Genomic DNA, 16,624 nt, shown 5'->3' with positions numbered 1-16,624 from the left:
TTCAACAATGTATGCATGTAGACGTGAATCCATGGTCTAGAGTCACTCAATACAAAATGAGCGTGATCTTCTGAAGTGTTTTTTGAATATGGATATATAGTTCAAGTTGAATGCTAAGGGCTCAGTTGAAGCATAAAAACTCGTCCCATATTCTTGGGCTTTTTCAAGAACGTATGATATATGTATGTAGACGTGAATCCATGATCTAGAGTCGTCAACACAGAATGAGTGTGATGTTCTTTATAGATAAACATATACACATTTTCAATGTTTTTTGAATATGGACGATCGAGTTGAATGTAATGGATTCAGTTGAACCATAAAACTTGCCGCTGTTAATGCACGAGTCGATCTTACATTTTTGTGATTGTTGCAGAACTTTCATTATTGAAGAGGAGTGGCAGAGTATGGAGGAGAACGATATACCTAAAACAGAAGGGCAAGGAACAATGCAGTCTCCGATTTCTTCAGTTGTTGCAGTAGCCATTACTGGGAACAAGAATAGCAGATATGTGGTGAAATGGGCATTGGAGAAATTTATTCCAGAGGGAGAGATACGCTTCATGTTGCTACATGTTCGCCCTGAGATCACCGCGGTTCCAACTCCTAGTAAGTTTTTGTCTTTTTTTTTTTTTTTAATCTGTTCTTCAATCAAGAAATTGAAATCTTGACACCAACCTACAACTGTTTAAGTCAATGGAGTCAGATAAGAAATTATAGGACATATTAGGTTAAAAGTAGTTATGCTACATGTCCGGATTGTTGCTACGAAAGAATTTAAGCATTCAATCCAAAACCTTAAGGCAATAGGTGTAGCAGCCAAACTCTATACATTGCTTTGGATACCATTGTATATCCAAAATGAAACTTTATAGTTCAACATCCTTCAACTCGTATAACCTAATTCAAGAGTTCACATGCGGACTCTCCAATTTCATTTTATGAGCAAACGAATGAGTTTGACACGAGACAACTCTGATACCACGTGAAAGAATTTGAACATCCAATTAAAATCTTAAGGCGATGAATGGAGTGTCAAAAAAAGAAACGTTATAAAACCCCTTTGGTTGTCCTATATACTCGCTCTGTCCCAATTTATACGGCTCTCTTTCGTTTCTGCTTAGTCCAAAATAGAAATACAAATATCTATGACTTCTTTTAGACTACATATTTTAAAAGTCTTCCTTTCATTTTTAAACTTCATGCCCAATCAAACACCTTCACATAAAATGGGATGGAGGGAGTATTAAATATGGAGTTTTATATAACGTTAGAGCATAGTACACTTTGTAACAGGCCTTGTAATTAGAGTCTAAACTTGCAATGTTTTGTTCTAGTGGGGAACTTGATTCCCATTGCACAAGTAAGAGAGGATGTAGCAGATGCCTTCAGGAAGGAAGTTGAGTTGCAAACAAGCGAAAAACTTCTTCCTTACAAGACAATGTGTAGTCGAAGACAGGTTCGTGTTATATCCTATATGCCTGAAAATCTTAAAGGAATTACAGTTAAGAATGCTCATTTGGACTAACTTAATGCAGGTCCAAGTAGGAGTTGTTCAACTTGAATCAAATGATGTTATAAATGCAATTGCAGGGGTGGTATCCAAATGTTTTATCAACAAGCTTGTTATTGGAACCTCAACCCCTGGCATATTTTCAAGGTACTAATTATATTTCCCTTCAAAATTCAAAAGAAATAATTGCTTTCGAGACAGAAAACTTGTCTCCTCTGAAGTCATACCTGGTCTTTTCTCTTCTGATGATCGAGAAATCCGTCTGGGGCCAAGCATCCTTTCATGCATAATGTTAGGCATCAAGGAAAATAAATCCTGGCTTCAAAAGGGACGTTTCTTTTGATGAATAAACGAAAATTTTATCTCGTCAATTATGGCAGTGTCATTTTTCTCTAAGTCTAAAGGTTTAAGCAGAAGACCTTTTCTTACTATTCAACTCCCGATAATTTCTTCTATTTTTCTATCGAAAGAGAGTGAGTGCAAACCTTAAAAGGTCGTCAGCGGGAAATCCGTCTGGGGCCAAGCATCCTTTCATGCATAATGTTAGGCATCAAGGAAAATAAATCCTGGCTTCAAAAGGGACGTTTCTTTTGATGAATAAACGAAAATTTTATCTCGTCAATTATGGCAGTGTCATTTTTCTCTAAGTCTAAAGGTTTAAGCAGAAGACCTTTTCTTACTATTCAACTCCCGATAATTTCTTCTATTTTTCTATCGAAAGAGAGTGAGTGCAAACCTTAAAAGGTCGTCAGCGGGAAATGAATGCATCAGTCGTTCTAGCAGTAAGAGTCCTTTGGATGTTGAATGGTCTGGTCAACTCGTTCCCGTTAGGACCAACCGCGGCCTTCGAAACTCAGGAATAATGGGCCCGGCCCCCTACCATTCTCCACTTAAATACTAGGATTAGTTAGCATGGCGCAGGGCTCAAACCTGTCACCTAAGTCACAAGTCGCTCAACCTTTGCCACTTGAACTCACCATGGAGGAAGGAGCCGCCTACTTTAATAAACTTTCTGTTTGAGGGCCAGCAGCAGTTAATACCAAACCTGTGTACCAAAAAGCCTCAAAAATTTAATATTTTGGACCTCCACATAGCAACAACTCAAAATCTGCATAAAGAAGAATTTCAATATTGATCCATGCGTCCTTTTGGTGGTGTCGTTAAACATGCAGGATCTTGATACAACACTGAGGAAAAGAAATATGAAATATCTGGTTGTCTGTTCATTTGTTGCAATTAGCACAGTCCAAACTCATGATGATGTGATAACTTACTGATTGATTCACAGGGGAAGAAACTTATCTGCAAGTATATCAGAAAAGGCTCCAACCTTTTGCACAGTTTATGCTGTGTCGAAGGGAAAACTGTCATCAGTGCGCCCCTCGAGTACAGAAAACAACAAATCCCTTATAGATGATAGCAGTGATACAAGTAGTTCATCCAACAATTCTACAGGCCACAGTTTTAGCTCACAGACAGGTATAAATTTCTTGTCTACATATTTCTTCACTTTATTATGAGTTAACCGAGGACACAACAAACTACGTTAAAATAACATGAACAACTGATGAATCGAGAAGCAACCAAATATGATTAATATCTGCTTGAAAATGGAGATATAGGAAAATCTCAATGTATAGGTCATAAACAAGAATCTTAAAACAAAAGAAGTCAATACCTACAAGTCTTTTGCAGAAAAGCAAAATGATCGAGCTCGGTTAATTTTTTATTTTCCCTTTTTTTGGGATCAAATCGAATGAGTCGCTTGGTTTTCGATCGATTTTTACCATGTTTTTAGTAGTGTTTTTTGGTAGTCATCGTTGGTTTTTAGGTCCATTCTGTTAGTTGGACCAAAGGTGCTCCACTTTAGGAAGCTTAAGGGACTAAAGATGCTCAGGTTATATTTAAAGGACAAAAATAGACTTACTCCCCAAGATAAGAGACAATTTTGGCTAAAAACTCACCGGTTATCCCCCTTGTTGCACTGCCATAATAGTAATATCTTGTTCTTTTAATTCTCAGAGAGGACAGACCACAGCTCAACTTCACATGCACCATACTCTCATTTGTACTCTCCTTCTCATCAACGCTATCAAGCTAAATCTCCAGTACACAAGGCCCTCCAGACACTTCCCCATAAAAGAACAAATTTCAGCGAAACCATCCAATCTAGAAGTTCAACTATCGACATTGGAGAAGCGTTTCAGTCCCTTTCAATTAAAAGCAACACTCCTTTGCATAAAAGAGCAAATTTGGATGAAGTCGTCATCCATCCTAGAGCTCTGTCTGTTGCTGTCGGAGAAGCTGAGGAGGACAAAAGTTGCTATTTCAGTAGCTCGGGAATTACAGAACTCTACAGTCATGCTTCAAGTTTCAAAAAAGCAAAAGTAGACAATCAACCATGGTCAACAAGTCAGTCTTCCACCTCAGATGCTCTAACAGATTCTTCATCCGGAAGTCAGGTGATATATTAGATCAAATTATATGCTTTCTTTCATTTAACATGCAGTAACATACATTCACTGATTAAAGTTCGAAACTTAAGCATCAGTTGATGCTTTTACCTTCATTTTATTTTTTCATGATAAAACATCCTTCTACACAAGGGCACAAAAACTTAAGGCAATAGTGGAGTTTTGTTGGTTATGGATAAAGGAACTTACAGGATATTCTTGGTACTGTATAATACCGTGGAAGTTACATAAAAATGTCCGAGTTGTTTCATGAAGTTCTACTAAAGTTTTGCATATGTGCAGGTTAACATCAATTATGACCTACAGAAATTGAGAATTGAGCTCAGACATATTCAAGGAATGTATGCAATAGCACAAACTGAGGCAATCGATGCTTCTCGGAAGGTAATTTTGATTTCAAACTAAATTTCTTTAAAGAGCACTTCCAAAAGTTTCAAGAATATGTACCTCTAAATGCTAGGACTCTTTTATTTATTGAAATTGAATGCTAGGACTCTTTTATTAGAAGCACGAAATCAATTAGCATTTTTGTCTGTCCTGCACATATTGGATAATTTCCAGCAATTGTGTTCTACCTTTCCAAGCCCATTCTGTTTTCTTCAAAGTTTCAACTGTAGCATTGAGAACTTCAATCGCTATGGTATGGTAAAATGTTCTCTTCGATCCAAGTCATAGTTATCCTTCCAAATATGTCAAGGTCATCAGCAAAATAGCAATTTAGTCATAGCCCTTACTTACTTTGAACTATTTCTGGCAAAGGATACTGAATGAATAAGCAGTATCCACACACATAAAAGCTGTCTTCTTTCTTATTGCATTGTCCTAAAATACTTGTTGTCAATAATTAGTGATAAGTTAAGGCAATGTGAGAATACATATAGAATTGCACCGTCAGGATCTCGTGTGACAACTTATGATATGAGTTCCTGTTCTCATTGCTTTCAAGTTTGCTTATACTTAGATTTCTCGCAGCTGAATGAATTTCAGAAGCTTCGAGTAGAGGAAGCAAATAAACTTAAGGAGATAAACCTTAAAGAGGAGGAAGAGAAAGAATTGGCAGGACAAGAGAAGTTAAAATGTGAAGCAGCAAAGAAGGAAGCTGACTATGCAATGGAATGTATTGAAAGAGAAGTTCAGCAAAGAAGAGCAGCAGAGAGCATTGCCAGCCGGGAGGCTAGAACAAAAGAAAAGCTAGAGATATCATTGGTACGACCTTTGCATCACTACCGGGAATTCACGTGGGAAGAGATTGTGATGGCTAGCTCATCATTCTCTGAGGATCTTAAGATAGGAATGGGCTCATATGGAATGGTCTACAAGTGCTATTTCAATCATACAACTGCAGCAGTGAAAGTTCTTCAGTCTGCTGAGACTCATAGAACTAAGCAATTTCAACAAGAGGTATGCAAAGTTTCCAAACCGAGAAAGAAGTAAACAAGAATACGTGAAATAATTTTGAGTAATGTACATGGCGTATTAGCTTCTGCCAACTGTAGTTGTGATTCCACTGCTACCACTCAAATTTGGCTTTGAAACTTGAGGGATAATTATCTTTTTTGGAACACACTAAAAAAATAATAGCCGGAAAATGTATATCTAATGTATATTAACTACGAATATACATATTATATGAACTAAAATACATATCATATACAGAAGCAGTGCGTATGTTTTGTATATTATTGATAGCGCCCATAATTGATTTCGGTTTGACAGATCAAAAATGAAAAAAAGCCCTTGAATTAAACTAACTGGATCCTTTTCCTGGTTATTTCCAGCTTGAAGTATTGAGCAAAATTCATCATCCTCACTTGTTATTTCTCCTCGGTGCATGCCCTGAACGCGGTTGTCTAGTATACGAGTACATGGAGAATGGAAGTTTGGAGGACAGGTTGACAAGGAAAAACAACACACCACCACTTCCGTGGTTTGACAGGGTTCGCATAGCTTGGGAAGTTGCTTCTGCTCTTGTTTTCCTTCATAACACGAAGCCAAAACCGATCATACACCGTGATTTAAAGCCAGCTAACATACTGCTTGATCATAACTTGCTGAGCAAAATTGGAGATGTTGGCCTTTCAACAATGGTTCAGTCACAGACCGCATACAAAGACACGAGCCCAGTTGGCACACTTTGCTATATAGATCCTGAGTATCAAAGGACAGGATTAGTCTCTACAAAATCTGATGTTTATGCTTTTGGGATGGTCATACTGCAGTTGCTTACAGCAAAACGGGCCATTGCTTTAGCCCACATGGTAGAAATGGCTACCGAAAAGGATAACTTAGTGGAGTTGCTGGATCAAGATGCCGGTGAATGGCCTCTTGAAGAGACAAAGGTATTGGCTGTACTTGCTCTAAAATGCACTGAGCTTCGACGTAGAGACAGACCTGACTTGAAAGATGAAGTTCTCCCTGCTTTGTAGAGATTGAAAGAGGTCGCTGATAGGGCTCGACATTTGAAACATAATCAACCTCCACCTCCTCCTAGCCACTTCAAATGCCCCCTACTCAAGGTAAACTCAACTTGAAGCAGGTCTAATTTACATTTCTAACAGGCAAAACACATGGACAGACACTCAAACTAGAGTGTCTGTCCATGTATTTTGCCTTTCTGAAGTCTTTCAACTTTTGAAATTAGTTGATTGCGGATATCGCTTCATAGTAATCTACAGTACGCTATTATGCATATTACAAAGCCTACTTCCTGCTCTTCGCTTCATTTACTAAAGGAAAGTTCTGCTACAGGAAGTGATTCAGGACCCCTGTGTTGCGGCTGATGGATACACTTATGACCGGAAGGCAATAGAGTCATGGCTCATGGACAATGATAATTCACCAGTTACGAATTTACCACTACCACATAAACAACTGTTGCCAAATTACTCACTCCTCTCTGCTATCAAAGAGTGGATGTCGGGGAAACATTGACATGACTTTCAGCTATCTTCTTGAGCTTCTTCAAGACAGGAATCTCTATGCTTGTACATGCAATTTCTAGTGTTAGTTGATAGATTAGTCTCCTAGATACATTCCTTTAGCACTGTTGCTCCACAAGAAGCCCTCTGAAGTCTTTGAAGCAACTGATTGGACTTGAAAGAATCAAGGCAAGCACAATGTAAAGATTTTTGTAAAGAATACCCAAAAAAATGCTCGAGATGTTAACAATAGGTTATAAACATAGAAATGTACATGATTGGATTCTCATTTTCTTGTTTTTTTTCCAGTTTATTCATGTACGTTGTACTTGAACAAACCCTATTTAACAGTAGGAGAAACTTTTCATCTATACTAATACTTAATTTGAAGAACTAGATACAACAGCGTCTGAAGCTGGAACTTTTTTGGTTGGCTTCAACTTGACTGCCCTTTCTTAGAGAAATCCAGCTTTGTCATTATATAATACTTCTTGAAGACGTAACCAATCAATAGGTTAAGCTTTTAAGAAATGGAGCCTCATAATTCACTAGTAAAAAATTGGAGAAAATTTCCTTTATGGTGTAACAACTAAAAGGGACATTTTGAGATAAAGAATCAAAGACGGTAATAGTAGGAGGGCAAAGTTCTCAAAAGAAAAGGCAGAATATTATTGCTTGTTTTCAGATGAAGCCACACAACATTAAGGGTCTGTTTGGAAAGCCACCTGGTAATTGGAATTGGTGTAATTACACAACCTACTAATTACACAACCTAGTAATTACACAGTATTGTAATTACAATGACCTATTATTTGTCATAATGTAATTACAAGCGTGCTGTTTGGTTGCACACGTGTAATTACACAGTTAGTTTAATTTAAAAATAAAACTTAACTATAAAAAATTAAAATTAATATTTAAAAAATATGTGCCTTTATAAATGATATGAAATTAGTTATTTAATAACACATTGTTTCTTGAAAATATGTTAATTAATAATCATATATTTGTAACTAATATTGTAAAAGATAGTTGATATATAATTTCAAATTAATATTTTTTTAATTGATTACAAAACTTAAAAACATACTTTTTTTGTGAGAACATCATGGGATTTGATGTTTGAAAAAAGAAGAAGAATATTTATAAATATAATGCCACAATATTATTCAAATGTTTAACAAAAATTCTATCAAGATAAGTGAAAAACAAACAACAAGCAATATGAAATAACAAGTCAATAGTACTAAAGCAAATAAATTAAAGTCGAAAATATAACCTAAATTCAAAATCCAAAATATTTTTTTTAACATAATACTCTTATGTCAAATTCTAACATTACATAAGTAAGTTCCAACGTAACATAAGTAAATACTCCTATAATTCAAAAGAAAGGGAAAATATAAGTTTATAACCACATTCACAACGAAATTCTATTTTGATAACATCACTCATTATATGACAAGATTGTTAATGACTCATTCTTTCTAATATTAAGAGATGTAGTTTCAAAAATTAGAATAATAGTACGGTTATGCTAAATGAATAAAATAAAATAAAATAAAAAATACGAGCAATTACATGGAACCACAAGAAGTAAAGGTTGGGAATGAGAAGAAAGGAAATGAAATATAAATAATATAAAAAGAAAAATATATTTTAAAAAAATAAAAATAATTAAAAAGTAAAAATAAAAAATAAATTAATTGATAAAATAAAAAATAAATTAGAAAAGCAAAGAAAAATAAATTAGAAAAGCAAAGAAATTAAAATTAAATAATGAAGAAATTAAATAATATAATTTAAAAATAAACTAAAAAAGAAAAGAAATAAAAAAATAAAATAAAAAAATAAAATGTAACTCTGTAATTACAGGGTGTAATTACACTCAATTCTCAGCTCCCCCCCCCCCCCCCCCCTTGAGAATTGGAGAGTGTAATTACACCCTGTCAATTACACCAAATTCTCACCTAACTGTGTAATTACCTGGTCAAACAAACAAGTTAAACTGTGTATTTACACCCAATTACATCCAATTCCAATTACCTGGGTGGCTTTCCTGTGTAATTACACCCAATTACATCCAATTTTAATTACCTGGGTGGCTTTCCAAACATGCCCTAAGGTTAACAAGCAATTCAAGCTGTGCGCTAGGTTTAAAACAATGACTAGTTACAATCAAAGTGTTAGTTTCAGTCAGAAACCACCTAGCAGCCAATGAGCCAAAGTTAAGTGGGACAGGATATTGACAAGCAGAAATGTGTTCTAAATGAGTTATGAAGTATACTACAGGTACATTGTTCGAGAATATGGAGATTTTTCCACACAAATTTTTGAGGCGTGAATGATAATGCCATCTTATGAACAACATCAATATGATCCGAGGAATAAGATGGCAGCACCTCACCAACAAATAGTCTACTAGCTGATAAATATCACTTTGCAGATAATAGAATCTTATCAATGAAATTGTATACGGTAAAAATCTGATTTATGCTAGACCGGTGAGACCGGGAATTGAGAGAAGAAAGAAACAAGCACGAGCATGAAGACTTTCTTTCGAACCGAAGGTATTGCACTAGAAGTGATTGATCAGAAGAAAGAGGAGGAAATCGTTTGGTCTGGTTTCTCCATGGCCGAGTAGATCGTGGCCGTTAGTCCGGTTTCTCCATGGCCGAGTTGATCGTTGCCGTTAGTCCGGTTTCTCCATGACCGAGTTGATCGTGGCCGTTAGTCCGGTTTCTCCATGGTCGAGTTGATCGTGGCCGTTAGTCCGGGTGATCAGTTACAAAATTGCCACGTGTCAAGACCGTTCTGCCACATTGTACTGCCAATCGTACGGGTGTCAGACCGTACGGCCCAACCTTATCCTTTTAGAGTTTTGTTTATTCTAAAGGGGTTTTATGTTGTACGCAAGACCCATAAGGTAAAACTATAAATATGATGCATTCCCCTACTTTTAAGGGTTAATTTTTTCAAGGTCAAGAACATTGTAATAGGAATTATATATTGAAGCTCTCTCTCCTTTGGTCCGGATCAGTGGCATTTTATGCTTATTCTTCCAATATAGTTGGTTTAATCATAAACATTTGTATCTTGATTCGAATCACTAACGCATATGTTCACATACAAATGCTATAACATGCAAATCTATAATTATTTTCTATAAACCCAAAATAGATTAAAGTTCATCCACACTTATACCTCACTTACAAATTCAATTGGTTACCTAAATTCGGGGTAAACAGAAATAAGCAGAAATCATCATACATATCAAACTTATGGTTCATTGGGTGTCAGTTATCATCAACTATAGTCGTCAACAAAATCACAAACCAAAAGTATCTTGATGAAGTAGGGAAATGGGTAGGACTCCCCGAATGATTCAAACTAAACAGATCTGATGACATATCATCAAGAGCATAAAAAGGCGACAGCCATCTTTTGGTAATTATTTTGACTCAAAGTTGAAATTACTGCCTTCAGTAGGAGAAGAGAAGTGAAAGAAACATAACACAACTGGGAGGAGTAGTAAAATATTTAAGAGAAGTGAAAGAAACATAACACAACTGGGAGGGGTAGTAAAATATTTGTTAAAAGGTCATCACTACCTTCAATTATCACAACTGTATGAGCCACTACTTGTTCAGGTGGAGCAGTTTTATGAGACATGTTGATATGTACTCCATTCGTCTCAAAATATTTGTTGCATTTTTCATTTGCATTTCATTTACACGTTCATTAAAAAAGCATTTATAAGGGTAGTATTTTGATTATTTTACCCTCTTAACATATTTTATCATGTTCTCTCTCTTCAATATATATTTATTCCATTAATGATAAACCTCTTAAATATAGTATGCGATTAATACAAGGGTAAAATGGAAAAAAACTACTTAATTTTATCTTGGGTAAATAAAACGACAAATATTTTGAGACAAGTGTTTTTAGTAAGGACGACAAATATTTTGAGACGGAGGGAATATGCATGAAGCCATAGTTATTCAAACACTTGTACTCCTTCTGTTCACTTTTACTTGTCCACTTTGGATTTTACACGCCCCATATGAAATAATAAATGAAGTCACCATGATACCCATAATAATTGGTGAATAATTGTTGTTGACACCCAATTTTTTCCCGTCTTCCCCAAAATATTTATTTACGCTTCTGATATTTTGGCAACTTTAAAATAATTATCTATATTTTACTATAATCAGCCTCTTATTAATAGCGGCGTTTTCGTTCGCTAGTTGTCATTGTTTTGTTACTGCTACCATTATTATTATTATTATTATTATTATTATTATTATTATTATTATTATTATTATTTTATTACCAGTATTATAATAATCCGCATTTTTTATCATTTCAACATTTTACCATCTTATGCACACGCATCGCATTTATTTTCGTATAATTAAATAATAGTGTTTATTTGCTGTTGATTTTCAAAATATTATCGCACGGCTATTACGACGTCATATAATTTTTTTTTTATCTGAGCACTAATAATTGCATATTTTACATTAAGTAATACTTTAGTCCGTATTAATTCAGTCCATAATTAAATCCTAAAACTATTTGGGCTAAGGCTAAATTCGTGAAACCAGCTCACATTTTTTATTCAATGCCCAGTCCCTGTTTTAATTCATTAACCCATTATTCACCCTAGCCCACATTTTAATATTCAACCCAGCCCATTATCTGAACAATCATCAGCCCATACTCGCTTAATTTGCACCGACCCGACCCAATTCTCGTTCAAAACAAATGAAGAGTAGGGTTTCTACTCTTCACTCATCGCCGCCTCCTTTCCCTGTTCTCTCTCTTCCCTTCCTCTCTCCCACGCTCACTCTGTCTCTTCCACTTCCTGCTGTCCCCCACGCTTCTGCCACCTCCACCACTACAAGAAATAGGCTAAATTGTGGTGGCTTATCTGTGGGGGTCATAAGAACCCCCACTATAAGATTATTTTGTGGCGTGTTTTTAAACTGCCGCTATATAATTTTTTGCTGACGGTTTTATTATGAGAGTTTGTGATAACCTCCGCAAATTACATCAAATTATGAAGGTTTGTACATTGCCGTAGTTTGACATTGATTGTGGCGGTTAATAACCCTCCCAATTCGTTAAAACCATTCTTTAAAAAATGTAATTTTTACTTGACATAACTTCCTATGTTACATATTTATGGAACATAACTATACTTTTTAATAGTTAAGTTTAGTAGCTATAATATTATATTTTTACAACTTATAACTACCCACTTTTCTACCAATTAACTTACCACACCCCTATTTTTTAGCTGTCACACTTTCTCTCTCTCTCCCCCCCCCCCCCCCCCCCCTTTTCCTAAATAGACACGTTTCTAACTCCCCATCTCTCCTAATTTCGTGCTTTTCAAATCAGTTTCTGATTTGTTTCACTTCCTTTTTTATTCTGTATTAACTGCTCATTAATTTCAACCTTTTACCCCCAAAATTCAACTCTATTTCCTAAAATATGTAAGATTCTCTGTTATTTTTGCGTTTTAAACGACGAATATATATTTGAATTCATCTGTTGAAATATCGAATTCAAGTTGAGTTCATAATTGAGGTAACAACGTTTTCACTGCATCTTTTTTATTTTTTTTATTTTTTTGAAAATTTGAAAAATATAGTCAAAATATATGAAAAATATATCTGAAATATAGTCAACAGAAACCAGAATAAGTAATATTGAACATATAATCAAAATATAATTAAAAAATATAGCCAAAATATAGTCATAATTGAGTTCATAATTGAGGTAGCAACGTTTTCACTGCAACTTTTTTTTTTTCTGAAAATTTTCTAAATATAGTCAAAATATATCTTAAATATAGTCAACAGAAACCAGAATAAGTAATATTGAACATAATAATCAAAATACAATAAAAAATATAGCCAAAATATATATGAAAAACAACTAAAAATTTCAGAAAAATAAAAAAAATAAAAAAAAGTTGCAATTACACGGTGAAACGTGTAATTCAGTTGATGAACAAATCAAGCTTTGCATGATTTATGGAACATTAAAAAGAGATTTGTTTTAGTTATATTTTGGGAAAAAATATGAAGAGAGTTTTTGAATTCAAATTTTATGTGAATGATTAGATGTTGAATGAGATATGTGATTAGATATGGAAGAGAATGAGATTTGCGTGATTTATGGAACATTAAAAACAGATTTCTGTTTAGTTTTGAAAAAGATTTCTTCCCCTTAAATAGAGGCATCATTTGCTCAACAGTTCCGTGTATTTAGTCTATATTTTGGCTATATTTATGCGACGCGTCCAGGACCTAAATATAGGAAAAACCAGCTACGAATTGTAAATAATGAACTTGTAGTTATAGCTTGTTAGAAGCAGCTAAAAGGTTGCTATTTGTGAAAATTTTACTTAAAAAATTGTATCAAATTGAATAGGTTAGTCAAATTGGCCCAACTGAAGTTATAACTTTAAAATTTATTTTTTATTATTTTTAGATAGTCTTATACTTTATTTATTTTTTATTAAGATTAAGACATTTGAATCTGAATGCACATTTGATATTAAGATGTATATTAATCTTATAAGATGTCTGAATCCAAATACACATCTGAATATTAAGATGTTATATTAGGATTTGAATACCAAAAACTTACTAAGACTAGTTATTTTCTGAACATCTGAATATATAAAATTTATATTTATTTAAAAATTAATAAATATAAAAATTTAAATAAAATACTAAATAATTTCATACTATATTAATAAAATAATTTTAAGAAATAATATGACTGTCGTAGGTGATGATGGCAAGTGATGGTGGTTGTGGATACTGATTGGGATTGTGTTGATAGTAGCGATTAACAATAGTTGTTGATCATGGTAGTTGGTGGTCAATGATGGCGGTTGACGATATATGGTGGTGGCTTGTTGTGGTGGTGTCATTAGTGAATGGTGGTTGGTGGTTATTATTGTACTGGTGGTTGATGGTGGTGAGAATCGACTGTGGTGATTGACGGTAGTGGTGGTTGGGGCTGAAATGGTGATTGTAGGTGGTGGATGGTAGTTGATAATGGTGGGCGTCAACGACGACAATTAGCGGTGAAAGTGAATGGGTGTGCCATCCTTCTAAGCATTTGAATGGATGTCTTAATGATATTGAGGCTTTGTTATAGATCTTAGTTCAAATCTATTCTAACCCATTAAGTGGTTGTACTTTTTTTAAAAAAAATTAAAAAAAAAATGTACTCAATTTTAAGATTAAGACCTTCTGTAAGTGCAAACAACAAATAAGGCCACTTTCGAAAGTTAAACCCTTTGATAGTCACTAGTTGGATGTGCCTTGTTAACACCGGACTAGAGAGATCAGAAACGATCTTTCCGAAAAGGGACAGAGGAGAGTTCAGATAAATCCCACTGATTTCATTTAGTTTCATTAACTCCCACGATCTTAACCATGTAACGGCTAAGGGTTGGAGACTACGAGAAGTAGTTATCGTTGTATACCTATAAAGTCTCACATTTCCTACGATTGTACTATCTAATTTTTCACTTCATAATTTTACTATTGTTCTCTGAAACCATGATTGTTCATCTATGCTCTTTAATAATATTCACCATCTGATCTAGAAGAATCAATAAGAATCTCTTTATGTTAGTTTGTCAATTATTTACTTTTAACTATTCAAATCGTTATTCCGATTACCCTGTTATCGTTTCATTCACATTATCAAAGGATTAACTCAATTTGGATTAGTTATATTTCTGACCTAAGTCAAAAAAATTCAACTGATTGACCTAATAATCAAATTTTAGGATAAACAATTAGTAATTTTGAAATGTTGTAATTTTATCTAATTAAGGATATTTTGCAAATTTGACATTATTTTAGTGATTTTTTGTTAGTTTGTTCTATATTTTACTTTATTATTTGTTAGTATATTTTATTTTCAATTGCTTTCTACATCTTTTTAGAGTTTATATATATATATAATACATACATACTGTTTTCAAAATTTCTCTTATTTAAATAGTAAAAATGAAATAAAAGAGAAAATAGAGAAAAGAAAGAAGTTGTAAAAGACAATAGTGTACACCATCTTCCCAGCTTTTCATATGCACATTGGGAGGGTAATTAGGAAATTTGACTAAAAATTATCATAGGCGCGCAAAATTCCCTCTCTTTTTTCTAAAGGGCACGATTTCCTCTCCCTGTTTTTCAATCACGATTATATCTCCCTCACCTATACATCTTTTGCGCAACTGCTCCTCTACATCAGAGCAAGTTGGCGCAATCCGAATAACAAAGGTTCGTACTTCATCACTCTTTCACATTTTTATGTGCTCTATTTGTTCTTTGCTTACTCTCTGGGTAGAATTCGTATCCGAATCCGATATGCTTATGTATTATTACATGCATTGGGTTATATTTTGGTTTGATTCTTGTGTGATTCGCTTGTTTCGAGGTTTGATATAAGTGATTGCAGAGTTCCTTCGGGAGATCTTTTGTCTTTTACGGTAAATTGAGGTTTTCTATATTTTTTCTATTGGGTGAATTATGTTCTTAGGGTAGTGAAGTAGGAGGTCTGATACAAGTGAGTTCAATTTGTCTGTCTGTCTGTCTGTCTATGTTTGTCTGCAATTAGAACTGTAAATGGATTTTTTTAAAAGAAATTAACTCATGAGGTGAGGATTTTTAATGAATGGTTAATTTTTTCAACGAAAGTGCTATACTTTAACATCTATGACCGGTTCTTTTATATGTCAAAAAACCTCCAATAGAAACCTCGTGATATTTCTTACACTTTGATTACCATCTTCCAGTGAAAGATCGGCTGTTAGTCACGGCGTTTCATGGCAACATGTTGTTACTGTTAAGAAAGTATATGTCCTTGGTGCCACAACTTTTGTAATTCCTGGCTAGTCACGGTCTTAAATAATGTGCTCATTGAGAACTGCTTAGACTTAGATTCTTAAATTTAGTATTCGCCTTTAAATTTTCTAGTCTCGTGTCAGTCGTTTTAAATTATCCAAATCATTATACATTTATACTTCTCTAAGTACCGTTTTATTGGCTTTTTGTTGCACAACTATCTGCCTATATGAAATTAGTGGTTTGATATCTTAAATTGCTTTAAAGTCTTTCTGCTGTGGAATTGAAAAATAATTATAAGATCTGGACCGACTAATTAGAAGTCTTATCTGAAGCATCTGGACATTCTTGTTATTACAAAAGCTTTTCAATGACTAGCCAGAGTAAGTGCTATAGTTCATATTTAAAAAAATTCTCATTTCTCTTTTCATGATTCGTGATCCATTTGGGTGCAATGAAGCATGGCAAAGAAAATTTATTTTACTGGTGAATATGTGTACAAAGGTTTAAGATTGATGTATTGGTACGATAGCACATGAGGGATATGTTGTTCTTCTTAACTCATTTCTTGACCTGATGTTCTTTTCGGAGAAAGATTTTAATATAACAAATTTTTTGATTTATAGGAAGTTACAACAATTGGAGGAATATTTGCTGCATTGAACACCAGTTGAAGTGAAATAAAGAATGCTAGCCTGGGGAACAAGTAACATTATTAGCTCAATAATAATTTGTTATATATGTGGCTACAGGTAGGTGGAAACTTGATATACAAGTCTTAACTCACAACTTACATGTATGGATGGTGTGCTTTCTTAATGAATTGCTTGCATA

The 16,624-nt window shown here is 34.2% G+C and overlaps 1 pseudogene; it reads left to right on the top strand.

The window, feature by feature from the left end:
- The first annotated feature begins 317 nt into the window (after nucleotides 1-317).
- Nucleotides 318-7,153, top strand: LOC132642293 (U-box domain-containing protein 35-like; annotated as a pseudogene).
- Nucleotides 7,154-16,624: the final 9,471 nt, after the last annotated feature.

This window comes from Lycium barbarum, chromosome 5 (assembly GCF_019175385.1).
Source record: "Lycium barbarum isolate Lr01 chromosome 5, ASM1917538v2, whole genome shotgun sequence".
Taxonomy (NCBI): domain Eukaryota; kingdom Viridiplantae; phylum Streptophyta; class Magnoliopsida; order Solanales; family Solanaceae; genus Lycium; species Lycium barbarum.
Note: the sequence above shows the minus strand (reverse complement) of the source record. Positions and strands in the feature narration are given on the sequence as shown.